Source organism: Marmota marmota, unplaced genomic scaffold (assembly GCF_001458135.2).
Source record: "Marmota marmota marmota unplaced genomic scaffold, marMar, whole genome shotgun sequence".
Lineage (NCBI taxonomy): Eukaryota > Metazoa > Chordata > Mammalia > Rodentia > Sciuridae > Marmota > Marmota marmota.
Genome location: NW_025999900.1, coordinates 8,527,006 through 8,543,180, shown reverse-complemented (window position 1 = coordinate 8,543,180; position 16,175 = coordinate 8,527,006). Strand labels below are relative to the sequence as shown.

Below are 16,175 nucleotides of genomic sequence, written 5' to 3'. Positions count from 1 at the left end.
CATTTATTCATCTATTCTTTTGACAAGATTTTACTAAATACCAAAGCACATTGGCAGACAATAGAAGGAGGCAGGTGGAATGATGAAAAACGTCCCTGGTTCTATTCTCTAAGAGCCTCCTGTCTAGTAAGTGACCATAACAGGAATCAATATGGGCCACTAGAGGTTCTTGAAGAAAGATTAATATAATGGGGAAGAGACCAGAGAAGAGGGAAGATACGGTATCAGAACTCCAACTTAGGGGAAGTAGGACTATAACCACAGGATGAAGGAGTACGGGAAGAACCAACTAGTAAGAGATAAAGGCAAAAAGAAAGCAGAGAAGCAAGAAGAGATGGTTTGTGGTGGGAAGTAGCACATGTTTCCAGGGTTAGCAGGAAATAGATGGCGATTTAGAAAATCAAGCTGGTGTCAAGAAAGGCCCTGGGCACAAGGCTAAATAATGTGAAATCTTGGGTTTCTTCTCCATGTGTTGGGACTTTTTTTTTTAAAAAAAATCTTTATTTTACTTATTTATTTTTATGTGGTGCTGAGGATTGAACACAGGGCCTCGCATGTGCTCTACCACTGAGCCACAATCCCAGCCCCAATGTGTTGGGATTTTTAAGTCCTAAAATCCAAAGCCATGTTATTCACAATAAAATGAAATTCTGCTCTATAGCACTAATTTACTGAAGAATCCAGCCATAGAAATCTGCCTGCCTACCTTGGAAACTAGTATTTTTCAATGGAGCCGGATGTGCTGGTGGGGTGGAGTGGGGAAAGGGAAACAGGGAAATCATGTGAGTCTTCAGTACTGATTCATCTTGCTTCTCACGTTCTACTAGGTGAGAGGAGAAGAAGAAAACAGGAGGAGCTGGTGCAAAGTAAAGGAACACAAAGAGGTCTTGTGATCTTTTCTTTCCCAGGATTCTCTCACATGGCAGCACATGGTCTATCCCTGGAGAACTGGATCCCAGAAACCAGCTGCTCCAAGGTCCTGGTTCTAACAGCTGGGGTCACAGGTCCTCTATGCACAAGTTGAATGCCAGAAATCAATGGGTTGCATTGTGCCTGCATGCAGAGCTCACATCCAGGCTCATGCTCTATGCCTGCCTGAAATAGAGGACTGGGAAAAATAATACCGTACACTTTGAAAGACTACATTTGCAAATTAGTGGAAAGAGTATTATAAAATCCAATCGTTTATAAATTACCTTGACTTTGCTAAGAAAGTACTGAGATGCTAATTATTCGGGAGATAAAGGAGACGCCCATTAGGAGGAGAGCTGGAGACAAGAAGTGCAGGACATAATCAGAGAGAAAGTCACTAACTACCTCTGCAATGCACAGAGGAGTCTGGCTCCAACCAAAAAGCAGGCTAAATGTTTCATGTATTAGAAGAGGGATAAGAATCCATAAAATGATGTGTATGTACACAGAGGAGTATAACTGTATGATTACATAATTAGGCACATTAAAGTATTTATACTGCTGAGACTAAAAGCCCCTACTCAAAGGCATTCCACCAAAGTTGAAAGGGGAAAAAGAAAATAGAAAATAAAGCATCTAATTGCAATCTTCCACAAAGCCAGACATCCCCAGCTGGTGCCACAGCTGAATTCTCTTAATTAACATGTTGTAACAGCAATATGAAAGATTCTGTATGCTTATCAACTCCATGCAGTGGCCAGCCAGGCATGAAAGAGGCCTGCTATAATTACAGATTTTTTTTCTTTTCTATTATAACGGTATCCCAGTGTGGGATGTCAGTTCGTTTTTCCTAAAATCTGTGTTGTTTAAAGCACATACATAATAATTCTGTACCTAAAAGTAAGGGACTAAGACTAGAGAATATGAAAAAGTTCATAGTCTTAACAGCTGGTTTACTTTTTGGTGGTGATTTTCTTTTAACTCCCCAAACTTGAGGCTTTACCAGTTAGAGAAGGCTAGCGATGTTTGAGCAGGCAGGCTTTTTATTTCGGGGGTTGGGTATTAGGAATTGAACCCAGGAGCACTTTAACATTGAGCTAGATTGCCAGTCTTTTTTATTTTTTATTTTGAGACAGGGTCTCAATTAAGCTACAGAGCTGGCCCTGAACCTCTGATCTTCTTGCCTCAGCCTGGGATTATAGGCATGTGCCACTGCGCCCATCTCAGGCCAGCCTTTTAAATAAAGTTCATCTCACAGCTTAAAACCACTTAGACATATAAAGGTATCTAGGTGGAATAAAGATAACAGAAGCAATGGAGGGGGACATCAATACATGGAGATCCTAGGTCAACATGTAATGTATTCCAGAGAATAGACTCAGAGTTATGGAATAGTCTTTTGAATTTATAACGAGGGTTTATTTTTACACACCTTTTAGCCACAACAGAGCATGTTCCAGGAAGACTCTTCACTACCCTGAAAAGATCCCTCAAAGTCAAACAGTAGATTTATACACTATACGAAGCTTGTATACTAAGAAAAAAACCCAAAACACAAAATGTCTAAAATATCCTGCCCCCCCCCCACCCGTGTGTGTGTGTGTGTGTGTGTGTGTGTTTACTGGGGACTGAAACCAGGGGTACTTTACCACTTAGCCACACCTCCATCCCTTTAAAAATATTGTTTTGAAACAGGGTCTTGCTAAGTTGCTGAGGCTGGCCTTGAACTTGCGACCTTCCTGCTTCGGCCTCCTTAAGTCACTGAGATTACAGGTGTGCGCCACTAGGCCCAGCTTACATCCTGTCACTTAAAACACTGTAATCTAAGCATGTCTGACATTTTTCTTTTTTAAAATATTTATTTTTTAGTTGTAGTTGGACCCAATATCCTTTATCTATCTATCTATCTATTTATTTATTTATTTTTATGTGGTGCTGAGGATCGAACCTAGGGCCTCACCCGTGCAAGGTGGGCGCTCTATGGCTGAGCCACAACCCCAGTCCCTGTCTGACATTTTTCTTTCATTGTGTTTTTCTTCTTCATAGCTGAGTAGGGCTAGTAACCTGGTCAATGAGTATCCTATATATATCCCCATGCTCAACAAATTCCAAAATCTCTCAATTATGTCATCTTTAAAAGACCTACCCTTCTTATAACTACTATCAGAAATTTCATTTTTCTGTTTCAACTCAGCCTTTCAAAATAAAGGTCCCATGATTCAAGTCCCTGATGTGACACAAATGGAGCAGATAGCATTGCTCAGAGTGTACCACTGGCTGGGTGGCAGCCACACCTCACAACCACTTAAGAGTTTTTTTTTCTCAGCTGCCACACAAAAGTCCAAATTCGTTATACAAAGTTGACTGGGTGTCAATTTACAATGCACCACAGTACAGGTTGTTCCTAAGACAAATGTTTAGAAGTAGACTGTTCCATGCTGCCTTAGAATTGCCTCAAGGTTACTAAATTTAGGGTCCTTGGCCCCTCACTTCCCTATACGCAAAGGCCCAGAATCATTTTGGTGACCCTACAGGAAATATATTCTTACAGAGGCCCACATGCAAATGAGGAACATGTCCAAGACAAATTATCGGTGGCATTCATACACACACCCATGTTTCACAGAAGCCAGGCCTGTATCCAAAGCCCAGAAGTTTTCAGCACTATACTGAGGGAAGTCAAGCTAGTTGGTACCTGCATGAGCCTCTTACTCAGGGTGACAGTTCATCCCTATTTCCTTAGCCCCTATACCCTGTTGATGGAAATGATCTATCAAACCTGCAATCAGGGCCCTAAAAACTCTTTGCAGATGCCTCCAGCCAGATCATGCAGTGGAATAACATCAATAGCAGAACAGTTCCTTCCCAACCAGAATCAACTTGGCCTATAGTAAACAGAATCAAGGTGCCTCCCATACTACTCTAGGGCCAATCCATTTGTACTTGCAGTCAATCTCCTGCAAAGCCAAAGGAAGCCATCCACCAAAGGCACGGATGCTACAGAGCAATGGATTCTGAACTCTGGACCAGAGGCTTTCTCCCTCAACACTTCCCAAGAATCTTCAATCTTCCTGGCTCAGAAAGAGAAAACTAAAAAGTTCCACTGGGAATTCTGCACAATGCAGACAAAGCCACTAAAAGTCAAGCATGTTTTAGGGGGACACCCTGTTACTAGATGGTAACAAATACCTTGGAATGGTCTACCAGCAATCTAAACAGTAACTTTTAAGACAAGGGGAAGAAAGCCCTGGTCTTCATTAAAGGCAGTAATAAGGTGAATGTTAACGCTATTCCTTAGCACCTATCTCTTCTACTATGAGAGCCCCAAACTCCTTAGCAAAGAATATAATAGCTAGCAGCAGAGCCTTGGCCTGTTCTGCACCCCAGCCTGGCAACAAGCTGGGCTGATTCCCAAAGAGGATCCACTCACTTCCCAGGGCTACAGGCCATGCTTGGGTCTGTGCCAGGCACCTGGGGTGGGTCTGTTGGGAGTGGCAACCCTGCCCAGGCACAAGAGCCAGAACTGAAACTGTCATTCACTTTCTGTGGGCAGTGCCTCCAGCTGGCATTATTTACTTTCACCACTTCTATGGGAAATTAATAGATGTTGGGGTAAGAATAATATGTTTATACTTATTTGTTTTCACTGATAAACTCTCTCAATAAAAATTTATTTTCCCAATATCCATTTTTTACCAAGAGCAATTGTGAGATACTCTGTTAAAGAAGGATACTTTTGACTGATTCTCTTTTATTTTACTCACAATGCAAAATTACCCAAATTTCTTATTTAAAATTTCAAGGTGGTACATGGCACAAGGGGAAAGTAATGCCCCTGAACACTGGCAAGGGTTTGAGGAAACAGCACTCTTACTGCTCACTAGATTGGAGGTGACTGATATCACTAGCATGTACGTAGGCAGCAATCCCTGGCAAATCTCATTCTACAATGACATAATTATGCTGGACCCCACTGGACCCACCAGGAGATGTCACTTCCACTTGGAACCAGACCTGGTCACAGCTTTTGTGAGGGTGGTGCCCAACAGCTTATCCTACTCAGCCAGCACAACCTCTGGCCTCAGAGGAAGCTAGGTCCCTGCCAGAGAAGTTGACACAGCCACTGTGAGACCATGCTCACCCAAAACAAAAGACAAAAGCAGCAGCCTTCCACAAGGCTACACCTTTCCAGTGCCTAACTGCATGCCTTCCTTCCAAGTTATGGACAGAGCTGGGGCTCCCTCCTGCTGCCCACCCGGAGGCATATTCCAATTTACCTTCCTAGTCTCATCTTCCCTGAGAATACATCTTCCTCAAGATGCTTTCTTTTCAGAATCTTGTAAAGGCTGTCAGTTTCCTTATTGATCTCAGTGTTTCTGCTGGATATGTCTCTCTGCACTTTGGCTTTTTCCATTTCTTCAACATCCAGTTCCACAAATCTACCACCACTGGCCTTCGCTCAGTCTTCCGGCTCTTCTCAGCTCTTCTTTTCCTCCTCTCCCTCAATATCCTCCCCTTCTTCTTCCACCAAGTCAAATACAACCCAAATACAAGGATGGACACAGTGCCCTCTTTGATAGGAATTTCCTTTATCTCAGAACTAAAGCAATCTAGTGCAACACTACGCTGTTTCTAAATGTGAGTGGGTCTTACCTCTCCAGAGTGCCACCACAAATTCCTCAAAAAGGCAGAGCACCCACTTTCACCATTCTGGGCACATTTAAGACGCTGGACAAATACCTGATGCAGACTGTATCCAAATGGGCTAAATTTTTCATAGCATGGAGAATCCAAATGCTTAAAAAGACCTTAGCTCTTGTTTCTCAGGAGTCCTTTCTCCCTGCTCTCCACTCATGATCCAGTTCTGGCAAACTCTGAGACTTCTGCCTACAGAGCCCACATTCCAGCTTGCATCAAAGGACTGAACAAAGGATTTCACAACACCCCACCCCTGCTGCAGGCTCTAGAGCTCTTGAAGGACACCCTGTTTAAACAAGAGGTACAGTATATTTTTGGGAAATGATGAAGCAACTTCCCATAAGAGGAAAGAAAAAAATCCCCCAAGTACAAAAAAGTCTTCTTGGAAAACAAACAGAACAGCCCTGCCAGGGTACAGAGAAAGGAATTCCTATCCAGGCCCTTCATCCCTGGCAAAGATTGTTGTGAGGAGAGATGAGGCTGCAGGGGAATGGAGGCGGCTCCATAGGACAGATGTGGAACTCTAGATGTCAGAGTTCCAGCTCCATCAAATGCTGCATTTGATACTGTCCAAGGTGCCCCCGGGAGTTGAGCTCCCTGCTTCATTTTTCATGACAGATGTGATCTAAAAAGTTGGGTGCAAATGCAATCATTTTAGATACACCAGAGCACTTGTTATTTAAAAACAACTGCATAGGGCTGGGGATGTAGCTCAGTGGTAGACTGCTTACCTAGCATGCATGAGGCCCCAGGCTCAACCCCTAGCACCACAAAATAAGTAAGTTGATAAATAAATAAACACAATTGTAGTGACTCCATTGGAAAATGGTAAAATCCTTTTGTAATAACCACTCTCATTAAAAAAGGGGGGAGGGGTAATTATATTTCATATATTGGGTTTGATTATAAGGTTTGTTTTCTCACATATATCTTCCCTGCATGCCCTCCCTGCAGGCAAGATACGCTGAGGCAGTTTATTAGGATGTTTACATCCACAAAAAAGAAATTCCCTTTTCTTGTAACTACTAAAGAAATAGGTTGCAAAATGACAGGGGTCAATCCTTTAAATAGAATTTATGGGGAAATAACTTGTACGAGAAGGAGTGGAAATGTACCAGCTTTCTGAGTTTCAGAATAGGAAACAAATGCTAACTAGGGCAGAAGGAGAAAATTCATAGCATTCCACTCAAAATGCAAGGCATATCTATTCCTCATATTTCACTTTTAAAACCACTACTAACTGAATATTATAGCAACACTGGCAGTACTCTTCAAGCAGAAAGCAAGAAAAACACCACCCATAAAGGAGATTTTTTTCTCAGGTCCATGTCCACAGGAAGATCTATGTTTCAATAACAGTCAACACAGAATTTAACCCAGCAACACAGCATTCATAAAGATTCAGACCACACTTCTTAGGCATATACCCTTCTCCATCAAGACTGTTTTGAGCGGACTAAACGGTGGAGTGTAACAGATCAAATCCTTGTCTTTCCCTGATCACAGTGACATTGAGTGGTAACTTTTCCCTCCTTTCATTATCTTATTTTCCCCACCTATATTATGGTTACCATTCTCAAGAACTAACAAAAGATGCTCAAAAAAGCTAATTCTTTCTTTGAAATGAAGGTTACAGTCTTCCACAAACTCCCCTGAAGGGCCCTCCCCTTCTCTGGCCCACCTTCTTACTGAAGCTACTTAGCCTGTGACCACTCAAACAGGAGCCTTCTTTCTCCATTTTCATGTGAATTTCTGCTATAAAGCTCTTTCAAAAAATTTAAGTTAACTGGCCTAATCTGCATGCTTAACAGATTTCCAGGGCTTATAAAGTTTTGCTTTTTTAGGCTGCTAAAGTGGAGACATGAGGCGGGGTGGGGTAACAGGAGAAAAACGAGCACCATCTAGAGTTCTTTCCCCAAGCAGGATCTTTCTATGGGCAACATTGAAGTCTATACAACTCATCCACCACTTTTTAAATATGCCAGATGCCTTTTTATTATTTTTCTAAATGAGCAATAAGTGAATTGGTGGTGGGGAAGGGAAAAGACTAGGTGTTTTCCTCAGTCTGTTCAGTGCATTCTCTCCCCGCAGGCAAGATATGCTGGGAGACAATTTATTACCATGTGTATATCAGCTCCTTGACCACTAAAAAAGAAATCCCCTTCTCTTTTAGCCACTAAAGAATTGGGCTGCATATGACAGGGGCCAGTCCTTTAAATAGAATTTATGGGGAAGGAACTTGCGGGAATGGGTAGAGATGTGTCAGCTTTCTTCCTCTAACAAAGCTACAAGTGAAACAAAGACAGAAATTAACTCTAAGGCTTCATTTTAATTGGAAAGGCTGAGTCAGTGAAGAGACTAAGGGAATCGTCCTTTCAGAATTCACACTTGTTGAGTTCAGTGGGATATGAGGGACAAAAAGGAGCTCCCCAGCAGACAACTGGGGAGCAACAATGGAGTTGAAGGGAACAGCACGAGCAAAGCACAGGGGGCACATACCATGGTAGAGGAAGGGAACAATAAGTGCCTGGGTAGAAAACTGAAAGTACAGCTAAGATCATGTTCCTACACAGTACAGACCTTACCACAAGTCTCACAGTAAGAACTGAGTATGTTTTCTTTTGTTTGTATCATGACAAGTCTGAGATGTTGAATTGTTCTGGCAGCACCACAGAAGGCAGTTTTGTGGAGAGGGATGGAGAAGATACTGGAGACAAGAAAACCAATGAGAGATGACGAGCTCTTGGATATCAGCAATGTTATTTTTCTTTGGAGGGGGCCATCAGTTTATATCTTTGTCTGCAATTAACAGTTGATGTCTGCCTGCCCACCCACACACTTGAGCACAGACACCACCAACAGTAAGAGTACTAATGCCTCTCCAGTAACTAGGGTGTGAAGTGGCAACTGGGGACCTTGGAGAAGGGATTTGATTATGCAATCCCTGTCGATGGTAGGTTCTAGACCTCTGGACAGCAAGTTGCAAAATCAGTGAACCCAAGGACCAAATTGTGGGCATACAACATCTCAAGGAGAGACTGCTATATTCCATAAAATGCTTGGAGACTCTCACAAACAAAGATGGTCTGGAGAACATGGTTAACTCTGTGCCTACCCTACTACCATTCCCCACCAAAAAGAAAATTTATATTATAAGGATAGGCTCTAGAGTGTTTTTTGAGAAAGCATAAAATTTTAAAATTATTCCTGGGCTGGGGGTGTAACTCAGAGGGTAGAGACCTTGCCTAGCTTGCAGGCTCCGGGATCAATCCTCAGTAACACACATACACAAACTATTCCTAGTGGCTGAAGGGCCTGAGAAATGGCAGGTGCCAACCATAAAAAATGCATTCTAACATTTCTCAAGAAAAATATAAAAGCCAGAGGCAGTGGCACACATCTGTAATTCGGGAGGATGAGGCAGTAGGATTTAAGTTCAAAGCCAGCCTCAGCAACTTAGTAAGACCCTGTCTCAAAATAGAAAAATAAAAAAGGTCTGGGATGTGGTGGTTAAGTGCCTCTGGGTTTAATCCCTGGTACCAAAAAAAAAAAAAAAAAGAAGAAGAAAGAAAAGATAAAAACCAGTCTTTATGAATTTGGGATAGGAATGTTTTAAAGGAGACAAAAAAATATTAATAAAATTAACAATGCAAAACAGCAGTGGTGAAAAACACTTTGTTCTCAGGATTTTTTTTTTTTTAATCTTTACTTATTTTTATGTGGTACTGAGGATTGAATCCAGTGCCTCACACATGTGAGGCGGTAGACACTGAACTACAGCCCCAGCCTTTCAGAGTTCTTTAAACTATTAAAAATTATAAATTCGCAGCACTGTGAAAAAATATTTATGTGTATCTTTTTTATAGATGCCAAGTGGGCACAGTGACACACCCTAGTAATCCCAATGACTCAGAATGCTAAGACAGGAAGATTGCAAGTTCGAGGCCAGTCTGAGCAATTTAGCAACACTGTTGCAAAATAAAAAGTGAAAAAGGCTGGGGATGTACCTCAGTGGTAAAGCACCCCTGGATCAAATCCCTAGTACCAAGAAGAAAAAGAAAAAGAAAAATATCCCAGTTGTGGTAGTATGTGCTATAGTCCCAGCTACTTGGGAGATTGAGGCAGGAGAAATGCTTGAGCCAGGACCTCGAAGTCAGCCTATACAATTCAGCAAGACTGTCTCTTTAAATTCATTAACATTAGAGAGATCATGACATCATACAGCCTCTGTAAATTAAATAAAACAAATCATAAAAGAAAAAGTGAAAAAATGGGCAAACAGCATCTTAATGTCAATAAGAAAATTGTTTGAACCCTGTTAATGCCTTGAAAGGATCTTAGGGACCACTGAGAACCACTGTCATAAAAAAAGTTAGTCTACAAATTGGGAAGAGATAACCAATGAAATACAAAATTAAAGCTCCATAGAGATTTCATTTCCTGTCCATCAGACAGGAAAAAATCCATATCTAATAATACCAGCTGCCAACAAAAAGCATGTGGAGAAATAAGAATTTCTTAAACATCAGTAGTAGTGTAAGTTGGTACAACTACTTTGGGGAGCTATTTGGCATAAATGCAAAAAAGTTGAAATTGTGCATTTCCAACAACCCAGCAACTCTGTTGCTAAGGATATATGCCACAGGAGTTCTGTACACATGATTATGACACATGTACAGGCTGTTCTTTGCAGCATTTCTGGTAACGGTGAAAAACTGGAGTCACCTATATAGCCACCAATGAGAATGATTATATCATAATATATAATTGTAACTTATAATTCATAACTAGGAACTATAATTAAATATATGTATGTATGTATGTGTGTGTGTGTGCACATAGGTTCTTTGGGTTTTTTTTGAGGTACCAGGGATTGAACTCAGGAGTGCTTAGCCTTTGAGCCACATCCCAGCCCTTTCTTATATTTAATTTTGAGACAGGTCTTGCTAACATTGCTCAGGTAAGTTACTGAGGCTGGCTTTGAACTTGCAATCCTCCTGCCTCAGCCTCCCATGCTACTAGGATTACAGGTATATGCCACCGCACCTAGCTTAAATATAGTTTCAATATTATAATTATATAATAAATAATCAATGGAATGCTGCACTCTTTGTTAAATAAACATTTAACATGGCCAAATCTCAAAAACAATGTTGAGTGAAAAGGATCTATGGAAGGTCACTACATTTTAAAACATGTATATTTTAAGTATGCAAAAATATAGAAACACAATTGGAAGGATGCATATCAACTTAGGATATTGGTTATTTGTGAAGGAAAAGATCTGAAACAAATATGGCAAAATATTAAATCTGGGTGGCAAATATTCAGGTATGATTATATGGGTCTGTTGACTTTTTTGGGGGGGGTACCAAGGATTAAACCCAGGGCACTTAACTACTGAGCTACATTCCCAGCCCTTTTTATATTTTATTTAGAGAGAGGGTCTTGCTGAGTTGCTTAGGGCCTTGCTAAGTTGCTAAGGCTGGCTTTGAACTCGAAATCTTCCTGTCTCAGCCTCCCAAGCCACTGGGAGTACAGGTGTGTGCCACTACATCCAGCCTGTTGTCTTTTTTTTTTTTTTCTTTGAGACAGGGTCTTGGCTCTTTTGCTGCAGCTAGCCCCAATATTCTAGACTCAAATTATCCTCAGCTTCCCTAGTGCTGGGACTACAGGCATTGCCACTGTGCCAAACTCTAATCTGTATATTTTAAAAATGTTTTTCATAAAAAAAAAAAACTGAAATTGAAGTGACATTTAAAGTGATTATTACTTAAACTATGCTACACATTTAAGTGTTCTTTTCATCTATGTTATTTTACAATGCCCCCCAAACTAAGGCAAATCGTTTCTTAACAACGTAATTTGTTACACTGGAGTTGTGGCTCAGTGGTAGAGTGCTTGCCTAGCATGGGCGAGGCCCTGGATTTGATCCTCAGCACCACATAAAAATAAATAAATTAATTAAAGATATTGTGTCCAACTACAACTAAAAAAAAAAAACATATTTGGTAACTTGGTAATCATTTTCTAATCTTGACAACCACCCTAGATCCTACTTGGTCTCAAAATACAGACAGAAAAACTGAAATTCATCAAGGCTGCTAAATGTTATAGATAGACCTGTTTTTACCCACTCACTTGCCCCCTCTCCAAACACACTCATCTGAAAGCTAAGCCAACAAACAGCATCTGTAAAAAACACTTTTTTAAACTGCTGGAATAACATAAGTAATTTTGAGCAGGCCACAACTTTGTCCAAAGGCACTCAGCTTCAATGGCTTCACCACCAACCTTCAAGTCAAGTTGGCAGTCAGACTGACCTGGCTTGTCAGTCAACTTAACATATATCCTTTATTACCCACTCCTGCTTTCCTCCTTGGTTTCACCATAAACCCAATCAGGACTCAGAAGCAGGACTTCTGTGGTAAACTCAAATCCTAATCCCTAATGCTTCCTGCAACATGAAAGGCACCAGAATGCCCTTGGATTACAGTGTGTCTCAGCATGGACCACCTTCACCATCTGCCACGTAACTATGGGAACAGTTGATTGAACAAACAGTTTCTGCCTTTGAAAGGAACAAATGAAATCTGTACACCTGGTTTCTTCTACTTAGAACTGAGGTGCTAGGAGGCTTTCATAATATTAAAAAACTTTGAAAGAATGCAGATTGCTGGTGTACCCCAGATCTACTGAATGGTTCTTCATGGGCATAAGGTATGAGAATCAGATTTTAAAAGCACAGTAAAGCAAGTGTGGTAGAGCACGCCTGTACAATCCCAGCAATGGGAAGGCTGAGGTAGGAGGATCACAAGTTGGAGGCCAGCCTCAACAACTTAGCAAGGCCCTAAATTAGTGAGACACTGTCTCAAAAAAAGTGTGGGTGGGGACGGGCTGGGGATATGGTTCAATAGTTAAGCACCCCTGGGTTCAATTGCCAGTACCTAAAAAAATAAATAAATAAAGGCAAGATGGAGAGGCATCACCCTAAAGAGAATGGTCTTATAAGTGTGATAAAAGAACCAAACCTCAGTACCTTTTCTGCACCCAATTAAATACTAACCAAAACTCTCCTTCCTAGTTCTCCCTTGTTTGTTTTTTTCAGATCAGGCCCAAATTTTAAGTCTCAGCTCTTCTGGAAGCCTTCCCTAGATAGAAGTCATTCAGTACCTACCAACTTACAGGGTACTAAAATGTACAGTCTTTGAACCCCCCATTCTTTAGACTGTAAGTCCTTCCTTTTTGGCAAAGGGCCTAGTGCATACATAATGGAGTTCTTAACACTTAAGTGGCTGAAACAATTCTATAGACAATGGCATGGGAAGTCAGTGTTAAAAACAAACCAAACCAACTGAACAACATAGTACCAAAAGTATTTGATTTGCAACAGAAGGACCTAGGTTCCTGTTCTAGTTCTGTCAACTGTCAATGTCAATTACATCCTGTCAATTGTCACTGGTTAGCTATCACAACCATTATTATCTGTTATTTCTCAGGCTTCAAGAGATGGTTCATATTATTTATTCCTTTTTAGAGTCAAGAAAGGAAAAAAACACAAGAAAACAAGAGTTGCAACCATGAACCACAGAAAGACAGCCCAGGGACAACAAGGCCCAGGTCTCTGTGTAGTTACTGCTCTACTGGAAGCTCACCTGCTTAGGCCTTTGCATTCCTACCCAGGCCCAGAGGAGGTACTAGGGGCATACTTAGTACCAGCGTACTAAGTGACAGGGAAACCCTGGATGATCTATAATACTGGGTGAGAAATATAGGGGGTGAAGCTGGCACAATGGCACACATTTGCAATCTCAGCTACTTGGGAAGTTGAGGCAGGAAGATCAAAAGTTCATGCAATTTAGCAAAACCTTGACTCAAAATAAAAAATAATAAAGGGCTGAGTTTGTAACTCAGTGGTAGAGCAACCCTAGTTTCATCCCTAATACCTCCCTCCCCACCAAAAAAGGGTGATGCAAAGCTTGCATATATACTACACGGAACAAGAAAGAGTTTCCACACCCCTGTCACCACTTCTCAAGCATACCAAGAACCAAGCAATAGTACAGGAAGGAGCAAGGCAAGTAAGACTGAGAACCCAGGTGGGCATGAACTTAAGCACAGGAACAGTCTCAGCTACTGGAAATACTGCCGAAGCCAGACATTAAAATCGGCTTCAAACCATTCTGCAGTAAATGAAGCAGCAGAGTGCAATATCCAGCTCTCTCAGATTAAAGCACAGTGGTGGGGGAAGTAAAGAACAGTTAGGATTTCAAATTACTGCTAACAGGAGGGTGTTCATGAGGAAGGAAATTAATGGAATCATCAAAAGGCCCATGCTTTTACTTAAAATGAATTAAAACAATCTCAGTCTTTCCCTGTTTCAACAAAGATCTCAAACTAGTCAGTGCCTGAGCTGCCTCAAAGCTGCCCAGGCTGGATCAGAGAGGCTAAGTGACAATTAATGATGACTGGGAGATTTTCCTTTTGCCCCCTCAGACACAGGCAAGAAAGACAAGGCCAGACAATGGTTCTGAGGCAGAGCCTGCTAATTCCCTCCAAGCGAGGAGTCCTTTAGCTTGCCAGTACAAACACTGTCAGGTTCTAGCAGGAAATAAACGCAGAAAATGGGATCAAACTTGACTTGCAGAACAGGAAACTCTCCCAGAACAAAACATTCTGTAACTCACAGCTACCCTGGATGAAGTGGGCAGGAAAGAGAAGGGAAAGAAGACTGAGGGACCCTTTACACCGGTGGCTTACACAGGGGTCTTTGGTTATCAAAGATTGCATGCCTCAATCCCTAACACACTCCACACACTTGGCCAGCTCTGCCAGAATGCTGAAGAATTAAGATGAGTGCAGAGGAAGGAGAAGGGGGTAAGGATGAACAGGAGGAGGCAGCAGAAAACAACTGGACCAAGTTACAAAGGGAGAAAGTAGTGCAGGAAGAAAAGGAGGTACTTGGATACAAGCCCCTATTCTGTCATGGCATACCAAGAGCCAAACTATGCCAGGCAGCAGAGACTGTGAAACAGGTCCTGGGCATCCTGGATAGCTTGTGTAGCCTTGCAGTAAGTGATGATCATCTTGAATAAAGGGGCAGGGATGTGACAGAGGCAGGTATTAGGAAAACAGCACAAGTAGTTTCACAATTGGCAAGCCAGTCTTTGGATAGAATTCTGATTTGGTACTGCTTACCAACAGTTCTCACAGAAAAAATTAAAATTAAAAAATTAGAAGCAAGTCACAGGCAACCTGACCCTGTGAGGGGAAAAACCGTCCTAGTATTACAGAGCCCAGAGGATCATCACTCCTGAGCAAAGTGAGGAACTTACTGGAGGCAGTGCTGGGGCTGATGCCTAGGATCCCACCTCAGGCTCTTGCTGTTCTTCATACCACAGAGACAAAGCTGAGAAAAGGCTCCCTAAAATACAGTCTTTTAGAGCTCACTGCTGCCAAAGAGGTAAGTAGAGGGAGGAAATGCCCAAGGTGACCTAGCTAGCCCAGGAGCTGATCATGTCTGGCTCTTCTCTCTAGGATAGTCTGCAAAGACTAAATCACCCTGAAAAGGTAAGAGATTGATCTTCCAGATTCCTACTTAATCATTTAGCCTTTTTCCAGTTTTAAAATTAGGTTGGTCCACTTGCAGCTTCCTATTCTGAACCACCTCTCTCTTCACTGAGTTTAAGATTCCACCACTCTGTCCCACCTTATCAAAATTTATTCTGAAAAAGGTCAGACAGGTTTGTGTAAATCATGAATTCTGTAAATTGGTGGTTACTAAAGTGTGGTCTCCAGACTGCAACAGCTGTTGCTGCATTTCTATTGACTTCTCTACTGAGTTTTTAGTAGACGAACACAGTAGAAATGTAAATATTCAAACCTCATTCAGATCTCTAGAATTTTAAGCCTGGGAGCTCGCATAGCTGCCACTGGAGGAAGAAACAGCTTCCTGACTCAGCAAATCCTCCGCCTACTTCCAGGCTTCAAGACCTGGTTCAAGAAAGCACTCAAGGTAACAATGGAACTGCTCTTTAAACCTTGACTAGAGGCTAAAAAACATGGGCTTAGGGGAAAGTCCTGATGACCCCAAAGGACCTCACCTGGTTATGTGAGCAAAACAGGACTCTCCACTAACTCTAGGCTAGTTAGACTAACCTCCAGAAGAATCACAGGTAAGCTGATGGGCTTAGGAAGTTTGGCATGAGGTTCCTCTCCCTAAATCCCATCCTGTCAAGCTGGGCTATGTACTTGTTCTACAGCAAAATTAGCTTGGACCAGACCCTCAGGGACGTTACTGCACACATTCCCATGGGATTTCACCACTGAATCTGCTCTGGGTCCCCTGACATGTCCAGTTTAACAGAGCAGAATTAAGAAATATGCCAGGGGCTGGGGATGTGGCTCAAGCGGTAGCGCGCTCGCCTGGCATGCGTGCAACCCGGGTTCGATCCTCAGCACCACATACAAATAAAGATGTTATGTCCGCCGAAAACTAAAAAATAAATATTAAAAAAATTCTCTTTCTCTCTCTATCTTAAAAAAAAAAAAAAAAAAAAAAAAAA

At 41.7% G+C, this 16,175-nt stretch overlaps 1 protein-coding gene and 1 long non-coding RNA gene across 5 annotated transcripts in view; one reads left to right on the top strand and one right to left on the bottom strand.

The window, feature by feature from the left end:
* Susd6 (sushi domain containing 6) overlaps positions 1-16,175 on the bottom strand; it is a 107,314-nt gene that overhangs the window by 25,639 nt on the left and 65,500 nt on the right. The gene's annotated exons all lie outside the window — the stretch shown is intronic.
* LOC125615224 overlaps positions 13,976-16,175 on the top strand; it is a 10,430-nt gene continuing 8,230 nt past the window's right edge. Inside the window, exon 1 of the long non-coding RNA XR_007345769.1 lies at positions 13,976-13,987. This is a non-coding gene — a long non-coding RNA (uncharacterized LOC125615224). The remainder of the gene's footprint in view (positions 13,988-16,175) is intronic.